Source organism: Chrysemys picta, chromosome 7 (assembly GCF_011386835.1).
Source record: "Chrysemys picta bellii isolate R12L10 chromosome 7, ASM1138683v2, whole genome shotgun sequence".
Classification (NCBI taxonomy): Eukaryota; Metazoa; Chordata; order Testudines; family Emydidae; genus Chrysemys; species Chrysemys picta.
The window spans coordinates 3,784,220-3,798,951 of NC_088797.1; the positions used below are offsets into that span (position 1 = coordinate 3,784,220).

At 43.5% G+C, this 14,732-nt stretch overlaps 1 protein-coding gene across 7 annotated transcripts in view; it reads left to right on the forward strand.

Annotated features, from left to right (window-relative positions):
* The window catches only part of PTPRG (protein tyrosine phosphatase receptor type G), a 579,897-nt gene that overhangs the window by 108,822 nt on the left and 456,343 nt on the right, over positions 1 to 14,732 (forward strand). The gene's annotated exons all lie outside the window — the stretch shown is intronic.

A 14,732-nucleotide genomic window follows, 5' to 3' on the forward strand; every position in this document is an offset into this window, starting at 1 on the left:
GAAATATTTTGTGAAATATTTTATGAAAAATTTATCTTTCTTTGGTTGAGTTTCTTTTTTTTTTTTAAATTCTTAGACCAGCTGTAGTGTCCATCGCAGAAGAATGAGGGGTTGAGCCATCCTTGCTGGGAGCTGAATTTGCAGAGCTAGCAAATCTAGCTAAACTGACTTCAAACCTGATGCCTAGCTCACTAAGTAGTATCCCTTCAGGAGTGTAGTATAATAAGATGAATACTCTGTTGGGGCAAAGACCGTCTGTGCGTGCCTTGTGCAGCACTCAGCATGTTGGTTACTTAGCATGCTATTATTGCATGCATATGTTTAGGGATGTACAGCACAAAACATTTTCCTGTAGCTTTAAAATTAATCACTTAGTGGTGGGACGATGTTTTACTGTAGTATACTATGATTTTTTACCGTTTAAAATCAAATTATTCATATGGTCAAAGCTAATCTAATAAAAGCCCACGATATAATATGCAGACTGTCAGGCAAATAAAAAAAAGTAACAACTTATTTAATGCTCCTAAACTTCTTCAAGGAAAAAGAGCATTTGGTAGTCTGCGCGGTGTTCTTGTTTAAAAATTCTGCTTTACCGCAGCAAGCGCTGCATCTGTAGAAAGTTAAGATGAATATGAATAGTGCTCTTACAAAACAATCACTGACATGCTGTCACTTTTTAATGCATTAGGGTTTTATTTAAAGAAAATCATTTACTTAAAATTATAATGGCTTTTTAAAGTTGGTTGTAGTAAAATTGAATAACTGTGGTGGTATTAAGGTAATAGCTGCTTTTTGGCCAACTTAGATTGTTGGATGTTCCCTACAAGATTCCTTTGTGGCACTGTATGAAAGGATTAATCTATTTTTAACACTGGCACCAGATGTACAAGAGGAAGAAATATTGTTACAGTTTACCACGAACAGACGTATGGAATACGAAAACAGCAACTGTGAAACCCACAAAAGCAAGGAACTTCCAACTTAAGGTTGGCAGTGCCCTTAACTCCCCCTGCTGTGGATAAGTAACTTAACTCCTATAACACAGTATGTAGGAACACTTTGCCCCAGCAGTCACGCGCTCGCAGTAGCTAGGTGAGCGTTTGCCAGCGAGGCACAGCAACACACATCTTAAGGGAAAGTTGGTTTTCTCTCTCTTTTTTTTTTTTTTGGAGTAATTAAACTTTCCATGGATACTGAGGACCATGCTGGGGCCTCCTAAATCAATTGGGGCTACAGTGCAAAGTCTTATTATAGTTAAATCTCGCCCAATCTGCTCTTGAGCAGAGAAACCTGCAGTCATCAGTCTTGCTTTCTGAAAGTTGGCGGAGTTCCTGGTGCAAAGGTTTCCTGTGTGCAAAAAACTAGATCCACCAGCGCTTTTGTGGGGTTATGCAACTCAGAGGGCCCTGGCTATTTACCATGGAACAGAGGCTTAAGAAAGTAACTATGTTCTTCGGACCAATGTGACTTGCACATTAAATGCGGTGTTGTTACCTGGGCACAGTTCTTTTAACACGTTTCTTTCCTAAATGAATTAAGTACTCAAAGTAATTTTCAGATTAATAGCCCTGGAAACTGAAAGCCCTCCGCTCACTAGTTAAAGCATAGACAGCAGGAATGAGAGCTTCTCACTGCTAATGTGCCTCAAGTTGCTGCTTCTGGGGAGACCATTGCTTGGGAAGAGAAACAGTTTGGTCTCCATGACCATGCAGCCATTAGTCTCTCTGGGAGCTGGGTAAGGGCTTGCTGGGGAGGAGCCTTTCTATGGTATAGATCCTGCCTTCACGTATGTGGAATTCCACGACTCCCTGCCAAGTGTCAGTCAGACACCACGATCTTTTTAGGTACCGACCGAAAGCTGATTCACATAGTGATTGAAACATGTGCCGGTCCCAAGCTCCTGTGTGTGCTAACTTCCTTCTCCCCTGACACAAACCCCACTTCCACAACAAGCTTACGTTACAAGCGATTCCTAGCTGTAACGCAACCCCAACGCCAACTGAAAACGTCCCTGTATTGCCCGTTTCCCCCATCCCTTCTTTCTCTTTCGCTCTGTATGTGCCTTAGCAACCTTCCTGCCCATCTCTATCTTCACCACCATGTTCTGCCCTGCCAGATTGCAGCTTCCAGTCAGTGAGTCCAAGATGCTAATGTTAATTTAATAAAAGCCAATACCTTTATTTTTTTATACAGGCTCAGATACAATTGACAAACTGTTCATCTAATAGATACTTTCCTATATCCCTGTTTTCAGCTGCCCTTCTGACTTAGGAAGGCCACATGGTTTAGTGATTAGAATACAGGACTGGGAGTCGAGATGATTTATGACTCCAGTTCCTGCCTCTGCCACTGATATCCTCTATTGACCTTGGATTCTTCTTTGTGCCTGTTTCCCCCCATATAGGCAATGTGGAGAGTAATACTTATCCTTGTTAATAAATGTTTGCCAAGGGCGTTAGGATCCTTTAGCGAGAGGTGGTACGTGCTGGCTAAGGGCAAAGTGTTTTGTCCTTTACACTTTTCTAAACTTGTTAAGCTCCCTTTTTCAGAGAAGCGGCTTCAACCTGCATTCAGCATTGCGATGGCAGCCTCTCTGACTTCTGCTTAAAGCAGCAGCATTACCTCCAGTGCTTGTGCATGCACCATGGGATGGCAGTTGGCGTTGGTCTTTTGGCAATGGCGTCGCAGCATGAATGCTCTTCCAATTCGTTATCCACCCTCACCCCCAGTCCTTTGCTGTTGCTGCTTTTGAAACAGCACTTTATATTCCACTTTATATTTACACAGATGATTATTTCTCCCCGGGGGCACTACCGTACATTTATCTATAGGAGGTCATCTCACTTGCATCTGCCCAGCTGTCTGAGCTGGCCAGCTCACTTTATATTTTTGATGTATCCTCTCTAGTGTCTACTATTCTGCCTGGCTTGGCATCACCCAGAGATGTAATGAATGTGGAGTTAACGTCATCTTCCAGACTGTTATGTGAATGGAGGGGAAAGAACAGTCCAAGTCCTAAAATGGATTGCTTCAGGGACCCACTGGATACCGCCTTTCGTTTTCAGACTGTTTCTACTTGGTTACAAAGCAGTTATTGGAACTAATATTGTTCTTGTCCATTTGGTTCCTCTGAGCCCCATTTCTACTTTTTCTGCCCCCTTCTGCCAACGGCCTCGCTGTAGGCAGAGCAATCTTCTAGCCAGCTCTGGCTCCGCTTGGTTCCTGAGGTGGTTAGAAAGACTGCTGCAGAGCAAGGAAACTCCCTACCTACTCGCGCGCCCGAGGAGGAGTGTCGTGTTCCTGGAGAACGCAATAAATGAACTGTTACTTTTGAACCCTGCTTCCCTCATGTGGCATCATGCCCTGCTACGGCTAGATTGCCAGAACTGTCCCTTCCCCTAAATACACCATTAACAGTGACTAGCAACGCTCAGCTGTACACCGAACATCCCTATTAACCAGCCTGTGAGGGGTGCGTGGCACCGCCGCGAGTCTAAATTAGGGAATTGCTCCAGTATCTTGTCACCTATCAGCTGTTGCAAAAAACCAGATGGTGGAGAATTATGGAATAGTCTGCCCGGGGCGAAGGTTCTTCCTAACTGCTGTCAGTGGTTGTCTTTTCCCCGGAAAGAACAAGATGGTTTATCTGGAAGACTGGTTGGAAAGGTGGGATAATATTCCAAATGCCCCTCCACCCCGAGCCTGGTTAGTAGGGTCAATCAGCACAAATGTTTGCCTTTTTAACTCCGTTTTCTATTGTTTTGGTCTTTGCATGTCATCTTTAAATAAAGATGGAATTGGTTTTTCCAGGTGAAGTCCATTGCTGGCAATATCTGTATGTGCTATGTACTGCCAGCATAAAAGGATTAAGATGCCATCACTATATGAAACATCAACACCATTAATAACTTTTTAGGCATAGAAACACTAATGCCTACCAACTGGATTCGAAACTTTTTTAAAAAAAAGCTTTTCTTAGCCTTTAATTTGTTCCCTTAGAGCATTTTGTGCCTTATTGACCTTGAGACCTGACTGCAAATTACAAGAAAAATAACCTATAAAATATATTAGAACATTTTTATTCTCTGTCATAACCATTCCCCTTTGGAGTTTGCAGCTCCAATGTTAGTGCCTGGAAACCAGAGTGAACTTAACTAGAGAGAAATTAATGTGGTTTTACTTCATTCACACAGTTAAATTAATTGTAAAATTGTCCAGGTATGTAAACCTTGTAACCTGACAGGAACCTGGTAAAATCCCAATCATGGGCCTGTTGCTGATCTCATATCAATTTCACACCAAGATGGGTCAATTGACTTAAGTGGAGCCACTCTTCATTTACAATGTGAATGAGAAGGGCATCAGTCTCTATGTGAACTGCTGAGGAAGTGCTATCCTGCTCGTTCATTGAGTGACCTGGCTTCAGTGACAAAATTGTGCAACTTGATAGGTCAGAGGGAGATGTATGGGCCTTGGCGAAGATTCAGTGGGGGATCTGCTTTATGTTGGATATCTTCCCCCATCAGGAGAACTATGGGCTGTCTTTGCAAGAGTATAGATTCACTGGGTCTTGTGGGTCTCTTACATCTCATATTCTCACATGGCTTAAATCAGGGGTCTCAAACACGCGGCCCGCGGGGTTGTTTTCTGCGGCCCGTGAGCTCCTCGTGGCGCTCCCCCCCCCCCAGCGTTTACCTAGAGCGGCTCCAACCTCCGGTGCGCGTCGGGCTGGAGCCCGCCCCCCGAACCTCTCCTGCAGCCGAACCACCTGCTGTACCCCACACTTCTCCTGCACCCCACACCCCAACTTCCTGCCCTGAGCCCCACACCCCTCTTTCAGAGTTGGGGTGGGGATTTCAGGGAAGGGGTTGGAATGAGGGCAGGGCCTCATGGAAGGGGTGGAGTGGGGGCGGGGCCAAGGGTGGCGGGGGGAGGTGTCAGTAATGTGGCCCTCGGCCAATGTACTAGCCTCATGTGGCCCTCGTGGTCATTTGAATTTGAGACCCCTGGCTTAAATAATAACTTTTAAATATTAATATTGGGGACGGAATGAATTGGGGAGGCTGTATTAGTGGAGTCCCTAAAATTACAGTAGTAATCCAACCGTAATGGCAAGGAGACTCTTTGGGCTGATCTACATGGTATTGCAGTGCACACCAGAGGGGTATAGAGTGATCTAAAGTGTGGCCCTCTAACTGCCCCGCGTAGACCCTGACGGTGAGCTCTAAGAAGTTCCTAGTGCATCTCAATGTGTACTGTTCCAGATGAGACTACATCAAAGCACCATCGGAACCTTTTAGCGCGCATCATCGAGGTCTATGTGGGGCAGTCAGAACACTCCACAGCTTATTCCCCTCTGATGGGCATCACCACACCATGTAGACAACTTTGAGAATTAACAAATTGTGGGTCAAATCCTGACCCTATTGAAGCCAAGGAGACTTTTGTCATTGTCTTCAGTGGGATCAGTACTTCACCCATTGTGTATTAGCAATTAAGGCCCTGATCCTTACACACATGCTTAGCTTTACTCATATGAGTAATACACGTGACTTCAATGGGACTGATTAGATGAGTAAATGTGACTGTGTGTTACGTAAAGGTGAGCATGTGTGCGTTTTGCAGGAGCGGAGTCCAGGTGAACAAATATTTCTTCATTTCTTTTGACTGATGTAGCCTGTATTTAATTAGGATACTTCTTGGTATATCGCACCCGATAGCAGTGGTGGGCACGCTGTGGGCCACATGCGGCCTGTCAGGGTAATCTGCTGGCGGTCCGTGAAACCATTTGTTTACATTGACCGTCTACAGGAATGGCCGGCCACAGCCTCGCAGTGGCTGCGGTTCACCGTTCCCGGCCAATGGGAGCTGCGGGCGGCCGTGCCTGCGGATGGTCAATGTAAACAAACTTGCAGCCTGCCAGCTGATGACCCTGACAGGCCGCAGGTTGCCCCCCACTGTTCTATAGTAAGTTTTGCAAATGGAATGAAAGTTTAGTAATACAAGACTGACTATGCTTAGCTGGGAAATTTTGCTGACAAGAGGGGTTAAACTGCTGTGTAGTTTGGGGGCTAGGGTGGTGGCAAATACTAGGTTTGTAGATTAGTGAAGTGGGAATCGGTGTGATTCTGTGGTATTCCGAAAGCAAGGAAGTGAAGCACAAAAGGCTCCATTGAGGCCCCCGTAGATTGCTGTTGAGAAGCTGATCTTACAGTGCCATGTGGGCTACAGCACCATATTACTGCAGGGTGAGCTAAGCTTAGAGCCCGCGCTTCCAGCCTGAGCTTAGAGTTCCCTTACTTGGGTGCATTTGTCAAACGCTTTGCTCATGGGGGAACGAGAATGGAAATAAAATGATCCCCTTCCGCAGTCATTAGTTTACTTTCTCTCTCTTCTGCATTAACCCAGCACTGACTTTGTCTGTACTGAAGGAGAGAGGGAGAGAAAGGGTCAGATTCCTTTCTATGTTAGCTTGCTCTCTTGACATAAGAACAGGAGAATGGTCTGACCCAGTATGGCCAGTAGTCCACTATCCTGTCTTCTGACAGTGACTGGTGCCACATGCTTCAGAGAGAATGACCTGTACGGGGCAATTTATCGAGTGAGCCATCCCCTGTTATCCAGTCCCATCTTCTGGCAGTCAGAGGCTTAGGGACACCCAGAGCATGGGGTTGCATCCCTGACCTTCTTGGCTAATAGCCATTGTTGGACCTATCCTCCATGAACTTGTCTAATTCTTTTTTGAACCCAGTTATTCTTTTGGCCTTCACAACATCCCCTGGCAACGAGGTCCACAGGTTGATCGTGCATTGTGTGAAGTGCTTCCTTTTGGGGTTTGTTTTAAACCTGCTGCCTGTTAATTTCATTGGGTGACCCCTGGTTCTTACATTATGTGAAGGGATAAATAACACTTCCACTTTCTCCCTAGCATTTGTGATTTTATAGACCTCTATCATATCTCCCGCCCCCCCCCTTAGTTGTCTCTTTTCTAAGCTGAACAGTCCCAGTCTCTTTATCTCTTCTCATATGTGAAGTACTTCCTTATGCTTGTCTAAAACCTTCTGCCTGTTGGCCCTGTTTTGAAGTCAAACTTTTGTGTGTACATTGGGCAGTTGCTAGTGTCATAACTGTGATGTCCGAAATGGGGTCTGATGACTTCACTATGAGATCCGGTAGAGGGAGGAGATGGGCAGCCATTGGGATTACCCCCTTTGGGAAGCACAGATAATGACAGTTATCAAAAGTTTAAAAAAAAAAAAACCCACCTGTGTTGAACACACAGGCCAAGAATTTTTAGAGTTACTTGTGATTTCCAGTACTTCCATTTTTTGTGTGAGTGCCCAACCTGAGATTTCTTAAAGGGGCCTGATTTTCACGAAGGCCTAAGCATTTGTCCTCTGAAAATTAGACCTCTTTAAGGTGTCTCAGTTTAGGCACCTGAAATACCTAGTTCTATTAGACATGCTTGGCCTGAAGATAGTGTGTTGAATACACAGGGGGGAAGGGGCAGGTAAGAGAATAGTGGGATAGATATTTGCTCTGGATTTGGGTAAAACGAAGCTCTCCTTAGGATTTTGGCTTTCTCTGCAGCTTCTGGTGACTAGGGATGGTCTAAGCAAGTCCATGGGCAGAAGCCAGGTCCCAGTGGGGAGGGGGGCTCCCTATGCAGCTAGTTGATTTTTTTTTTTTTTTGGTCATTGGAAAAAGGCTGAAAATGAATTGTTTTCTGGCACTGCTGGGTATCTGGCCAGCTTTGCTTATGTCTAATGCTAGTTCTGCAGGGGATTCCAATTATCTGATTTGGCTCAGCGGCCCAAAATTACCAGCAATGCTGCATCTCACACAGCTGATGCCAACTAAGTTGTAAACTGCATAATACAAAACCCAAACTCTTTGTAATCATGCAGCAGCCTCCCTGGACAAAACTGGCAGCCTCTCTCTCTCCCTGACCTCCCCAGGCTCTCTTTTTTTTTTAAGTTCCCTTAATGGGGTCATTAGTATAACTTGAGGCTGCCTGGCTGACTCGCTAATGAGGCTGGGCTGCCTTGCCTCAGACCCAGACAGGCTTGGGGAGGGGTCCATAAAACCTGGCGATGATCCTGGGGATTTGGATTCATTCTTCCCAATTCCGTGGGAGCTCATCGAATGTCCCTGGCAGTGGCTAGGTGCCCTGCCTCATTCACGGGTAAGGGGAGGCTATCCCTTTGCATAAGGGTGGGAGTCTCACTGCCCTGCAGTGGGGGACTTCCCTGTCAATCCCCAAAGGGCTCTATATCCTGTCACAATACGCCTGCTTTCGTGCTGTGAAAATAGATTTTCAATGGTTTATTTACAGCAGCCCTGATGCTGGTGGGAGTTGTGTTTTCCTGATACCGTGGAATAATGGAAAATGCATTAGAGTGAATTCAGTGGCTTCTAACTCACCAGGTTGCAAAGGGTTAATGCTCCTAGCAGCTGCTACATTCCTCTTGCTTGGTACAGGGAGTTTTAATTCCACTGGTTAATTTATTTCCCCACAATGTGACACTGTGTTCCCTGAACTATTTTTCATCTTCAAATTGCAATCTGCCGGTTAGTTCCTGTAAGGCCTGCTGTGCTCTGCGTTTATGTTCTTGTTCTCAGCCGCTGCGCTGCAACCACATCATATATCAGGTACATAAGCAGCAGAAAGAATGAATAGACCGAAAGGTCCCATGCCATTTACATGAACAGATCTGTAGATTATATTCACCCTAAGGGGATCTGCAGGGTGACTCTCATATGGGCGGTAGGGTCTGCATCACTCAGCAGATCCTCCGCTCAAGGGGTGCCTCTTCTCCTGTTGAGTCCTAAGAGATTTATGAGCATAACTCCCATTGTTCATTAATGGGCGCCATCCATGAAAATTACCCACTCATCCATTGGAGACTAGATTTCGTCTTTTATCTGAGAATCAGAGGAAAGTCACTGTTGTATAATCAAAGGAAGAAGTCTTTCTTGGAATATAATTTGTTGGTACCGTCTGACCACCATATGTCGTTTGACTTTCATCCTTTTTTGGCAAGATATAAAATCATCTGGACAAAACGTGGGGCTCTGTGGTTGAGAAATCTATTTAAAAGCAATACAGTATTAAAATGGACTAGCTGTGCCTGAGATGTTTTGTAGATTTATTTGCTGTCAGAGGCTGATAAAATATTTGAGGCAAATGGCCTAGTTCTGTTTAGGCAGTTTCCTGAGAGAGGGACTAGAGAGATGGATTGAATCATTTTTTATTTTAATTGCACAAATATACTGTTAACCGTTATAAATCTGTTTTCTATCAATTGTTCTCTTTTTTTCCCCCCTTCCTCTCTGGCCTATCATGCAGTGTTTATTTTAAGACATCATCTGGAATAGTAAACGCTTTTTCAGTTGAACATGTGGAAAAGTTAAGTCTTGTGGTGTCTACATCTTAACTGTCTCTAGTAGTATCTGATTGTGATTGAAAATAAAGCTAGTGTACCTAATCTAAGATGCTGGTTTTTATAATGATTGTTTTACAGATAGTTAACTGTCTTGGCTCACAGCTCTTAGCCATGGTCTACACGAAGAGATAGGTCTTGTGCATGCTCTTTTACCTTCTAAAATTTGTAAATCTCTCTCTAGCTGAAAAATGATGTCGTTTTCAATAAAATACCTTTTTGGTGCACACATACAAAACACCCAAAACCCAACCCCACAACTCTTTCTGCAGCCCGAATTAAACACAGGGCTAATTACTAACAGTTTGGATAACAAAGTCCCTTTATGGCTAAAACACTAACGAGATTTTTCTCTGTGCGCTTTAAGACTTCACATAATAATGGAGGGCCAAGTTCTTAATAGCCTAACTCTCAGGAATAGTCTTGAAGGGCTTATCTACATTACAAAAGTAGCACTGGTTTAACTAAACTTATTTAGTTAAAGTAGTGCAAGTCCCTAATGTAGACACACTTAACCGATTTAATGCTTGCTTAAATCAGCTTGCGTGGGTAAAATACTGAATTAAGATGAACTGGTTTAGGTGTGTCTACATTAGGGGTTTGCACCAGTTTAATCAGAACAATTTCAAATTGATTTAGTCATAGCAGTGCACTTCTTCTAATGCCGACAAGGCCTAAAATGATCACCATTTGGCCCAGAATGTAGTGCGAGTTAATCTAACAGAATGTATGAATGATGAAATCATTAGTTATGAAATATCAGCATTAAAGGGTTTTTTTTCCCCCCCTTACATGGATAACTGTTAGATATCATTTGAACACTAATGCCTAGAGTATAATCTCTCCAAATATTATAATAGTTTTATATACAAGTAGATAGGGGTTAAATTCTGTATTTTCATGTGAACTCTGAATATCACTAGAGTATTCAAGAAGGAATTACCTTATTGTGCCTTAGAGGGTACTTATCAAATCCATTTTGTTGAAAACTTAATATACTGAGACAGAACAAATGGAAAGCTGATCAGAATATTAAATAAACAGCACAAAATTTCATTGCTTTTGCTGGCTGTGGAAGTGCGACACGGATTGATTCACTTTAGAATATTGTGCAGGATCTGAGACTTAGTGCTGATTAAAATGAGAGGGAATTAGGGATGAGTGAGATTTCACCGTGATATCTGTAGGGATCTTTACCTTCTTACAGCAAGTAGTTCTGATAGGAGCCAGTGCAAATCCATTGACTGCAGCTGTTGTTCCGGCTGATAGGTATCAATAGTACAGCAGAAATCAGTGGAGTTGCTCTGGGTTTAATTTTACATCGGTGCATCTGAGAGCCAAATTGGGCCCAACGTATTTTAAATATGTATTTACAATTCTCAGACCCCATATGCTGGTGTGCATAAAGGTGTGCCTCTCTACCTTCAGCATTGGCCTGGTGTATGTACCCAGCACCCTTTGCAGTTGGACACTTGCTGTGTGTCTCCTTGTATCACAATCTCTCTCCCCTTTTGTATACATTGGTCCCCCACTTCCTTCCTTTTTTCCTCTTGTGGCTTTCTTCCCAGGGCAACTGGTGTGTTGTTCTGACCCTCCTGTGCACCCTCCTGCAACCTCAATCACTCCCAAGCTGCCTTGCTTCCCTAGTCCTCTTTGTATTGACCTCCGGCTCCTGGCTGCATTGCAGAATCCAGTTCTTACCGAGTACGACGAGAAACTAGTTTGCTGCTCTCTGCTGCTGAACTGATTTGAACCTCAGAGCTCATGAGTTCACCATCTCCCACCTGTGAAGGAATTATGGAAAACTGTAATGATTCATGTTAATAACTTCGCTCCATGAACATTTACTTAGTGTTTTCCTGTTCTTGGATACACACGAGCTAATCTCCATCCATTTGACCAGACTGTCTATCAGTCTATGTAGGTACTGAAATAACTCACATAACCATGATCTGCGAGGGCCTCACAAACATTAATGACTGTATCCTCAGGCATCTCTGTGAGGTAAGGAAGGATTACTAACTCCATGTGACACTTGGAGAATGGAGGCATTGTCAGATTAATGACTTGCAAATCTGCACTGCAAGAAAAGATCTGCAGCAATGAGTCTCGGACCCTGGGCCAACTGAGTTGGGCGTATGCTACGGGGCTAAAAATTAGCGGTGTAGATGTTCCTGCTCAGGTTCTGAGACCCATCCCCTTTGCCGGGTTCCAGAGCCCCACGAGCCTGAGTCACAGCCACTGTTTTTTAGTTGCAGTATAGACATACCTTGAGATGCATCACCACATTTTTTGTTTCAGTATAGACATACCCATAGGAAGTGTGTAGCAGACTCAGGGATTGAACTCAGGTTTTCTGAGTTCTACTACAATGCCTTAACATCAAGACCAACTTTCCTTCTCTCAGAACTCCTCCATTTGTGTGGCTTTATATCTTGCACTTAACTGTGTCAATCATCTGAAAATGCCCAAAGACCATAGAAGAGTAGTATTTACATAACTATTGAGTTGCCACTCAGTAGACATGAGCTGTTTAGCACATTGTATTTCAAGAGTATTGTTATCGTTTTGTATCATACAAAATATATTTAACAGTGTAACGCAATCAAATTCCACCCTGCAGTTCCGCTAACAAACACTTGCGCTACTTTCTTGACTTATATTGCCAGAACTTTTCAGTTGCATAATGTGGCTGCTCACCTATTAAAAATATAGATAGATTTATAATTATAATTAGTGTCTATGTAGAAGTCTAAAACTGCATATTTTCATAAGGATGTCAATTTTTAATTGCATAAATAAGATGCTGACTTAAGCAAATATTCAATTTCACATTAAAGTAAGAGATTTGTAAAGGCCTAGATTTACATAATTTAATTTTCTGCACAGACGATACTGAAAATCAATAGCATGATTCATAGCCACACCGCAGAATTGCCATGCAGCCATTCTTTGACTGCTTAAGCTAAGAGTTCAAAGAGTTCTACAATTGATTTTAAATGTTGTGTGCTGACTCGGAGTGTTTCCCTATAGAATCCCTAAATGGTTTAGACCCTGTCTCTTTCCTGTTTTGCCGGTAGGGCCTACCAAGGGTCTGGTGGCTATGGAATTAGTAGCAAAACTTTACTTCTGGTGGAACTGGCTATCTAGCGCCCTTCTTCTGGGTGAAGAAATCCAGATTTTTCTGGAAAATCAGCTGCCATCTTGTCTACTATCTACAATTAATCTATATCTGCATGCTCAATGAAGTTATGACTGTCTAACTCCCCCTTGTGGGGCATTAGTTAACAACTAGTTGCAGTGCACATGTCCCAGGACACATGGTTCAAAGTCAGAACTTCCTGCAGTTCTGAACCACCATGTTCTTTTCCTTTCCCCCCGGCTGCTGCCTCCTGCTGTCCCCAGTCCCCCACGTGCTTTTTCACATTTCTCCCTATGGAGTTCCATGTCCCTCTTCTGACTCCACATACTCCTTCTCTTTGACATTGATATCCCCTACTCTTCTGTCAGCTGCGAGGAGGAGAGGAAGTAGACTCTCTCCCAGCAGACAGGAGGAAGGGGTATGGCATATTGAACCTGAATCCTGCAGCATGACTCCTGATTTCTTATTTCTTTAAGTTCAAGTTTTCACAATTGGATCCTACAAGTGAACCAGGAATTTGGCAGCTGCCTGAAATGTCAGGAAAAATACTCAAAACCAGAGGCTCTGATTAAATAACACAATCTGTCAAGATTGTTGTTCACGTGGGCTGGGGCGAACCCTACCGTATGTTTTTGGGAAATTCTTTTCTTCCATTCACACTGGTACAGAACTTCCAGTTTGCCACAAAATTTAGCATGATTGTGCTGCAGAAATCAATTGGCCCTGCCATAGAATGAAACTCTTTGCACTGCTTTGTAAGTGGGGCAGCTTAATACACCTGCTACTGAAATGTAACAAGCTCCAAGGTACCTCAGTACGAAGCTGGATTTATTTCGATGGGAAGAATTGAACTGAACTGCCAATACTTGGTGTTCCATGAAGGTTTGTTACAAGCCCAGCCTTGCTATGCCTGGCTTGAGAAGTGACGGGCATACACCACTTGTGGTACGGCTACTACAAGCAGTAACCTTTTGGACACTTTACTGAAGTTAAGTGTTGGAATTATTTAATTAGTAACTTTCTGATTAAATAACTGAACTGAGAACAGTCAGACTTAAATTGCTGTTGAGTCAGACTGTGCTCCGCTTTTCTTCTAATACTGCCTAGACAGTTCTCTTTGGATTTAAAAGGCGGTTTTATTTTTTTTATGTGCATTTATTATAAGACATTGGTATGCAGGTGCGGTGTATTGTGAAAGAGAGCGGAATTCTTCAGACTACCTTTCTGACATTTGTCAACTCGTACAGCTCAGATTTGATGGTCACGTGTACAGAAGCAATACACAAAATCTGCATGTATAAACCTGTCCTCTTGTGAAAGCTGAGCGTTGCTTTAAAAGAAAGAAGCAGATGTTAACAGTAACCAGAAAAAAAACATGAAAGTACTCTGTGACAGTGTAGTTTGCATTCCCTCTTTTTGTTTCGTTTGGTGGGTTCTAGTTCTTTACTTTATGAAAGCAAACCAGGTTGGTGGCTCCTTTTTAATGATGTTTTTGCTGCATGGTGGTCTTGGGATTGTACACAAGGTGGCTGCCTGACACTACTGCCCCTTCTCCTTGGCTGGAAGGCAGTGTCAATGTCCTCCATGCTGGATTGGAGGGCATAAGCTGCTGAAGTGTGACTTCCCCTCAGTGAAGTTCTCAAGCCTTCACCACTTTGGCCAATTAATATTAGCCTCGCCAAAGACCTCCACACAGTCGGGGAGAGAGGGTACTTCTGTGCCATAGGAGGGCTACCTGTTTGGGGATTTTTATAAATAAATTAATGGAGATATCCTGTTTCCTAGAACTGGAAGGGACCTTGAAAGGTCATTGAGTCCAGCCCCCTGCCTTCACTAGCAGGACCAAGTACTGATTTTGCCCCAGATCCCTAAGTGGCCCCCTCAAGGATTAAACTCACAACCCTGGGTTTAGCAGGTCAATGCTCAAACCACTGAGCTATCCCTTCCCCCTTTTAAATATAGTTTCTGCTGTAGTGGAACCCAATACAATACAGTATCAAAAGCAGAAAGTTTATAGAATGTGCTGGACTCGGGCATGTGTGTGTCTCAAGAATCTGGTTACCTGCTGTTTTTCCTATACCAGTTTTTGTTTTGTGTATGAATAGTAAAGCAAGTCCACATGTACCCTTCGTGTGGCTAGATAG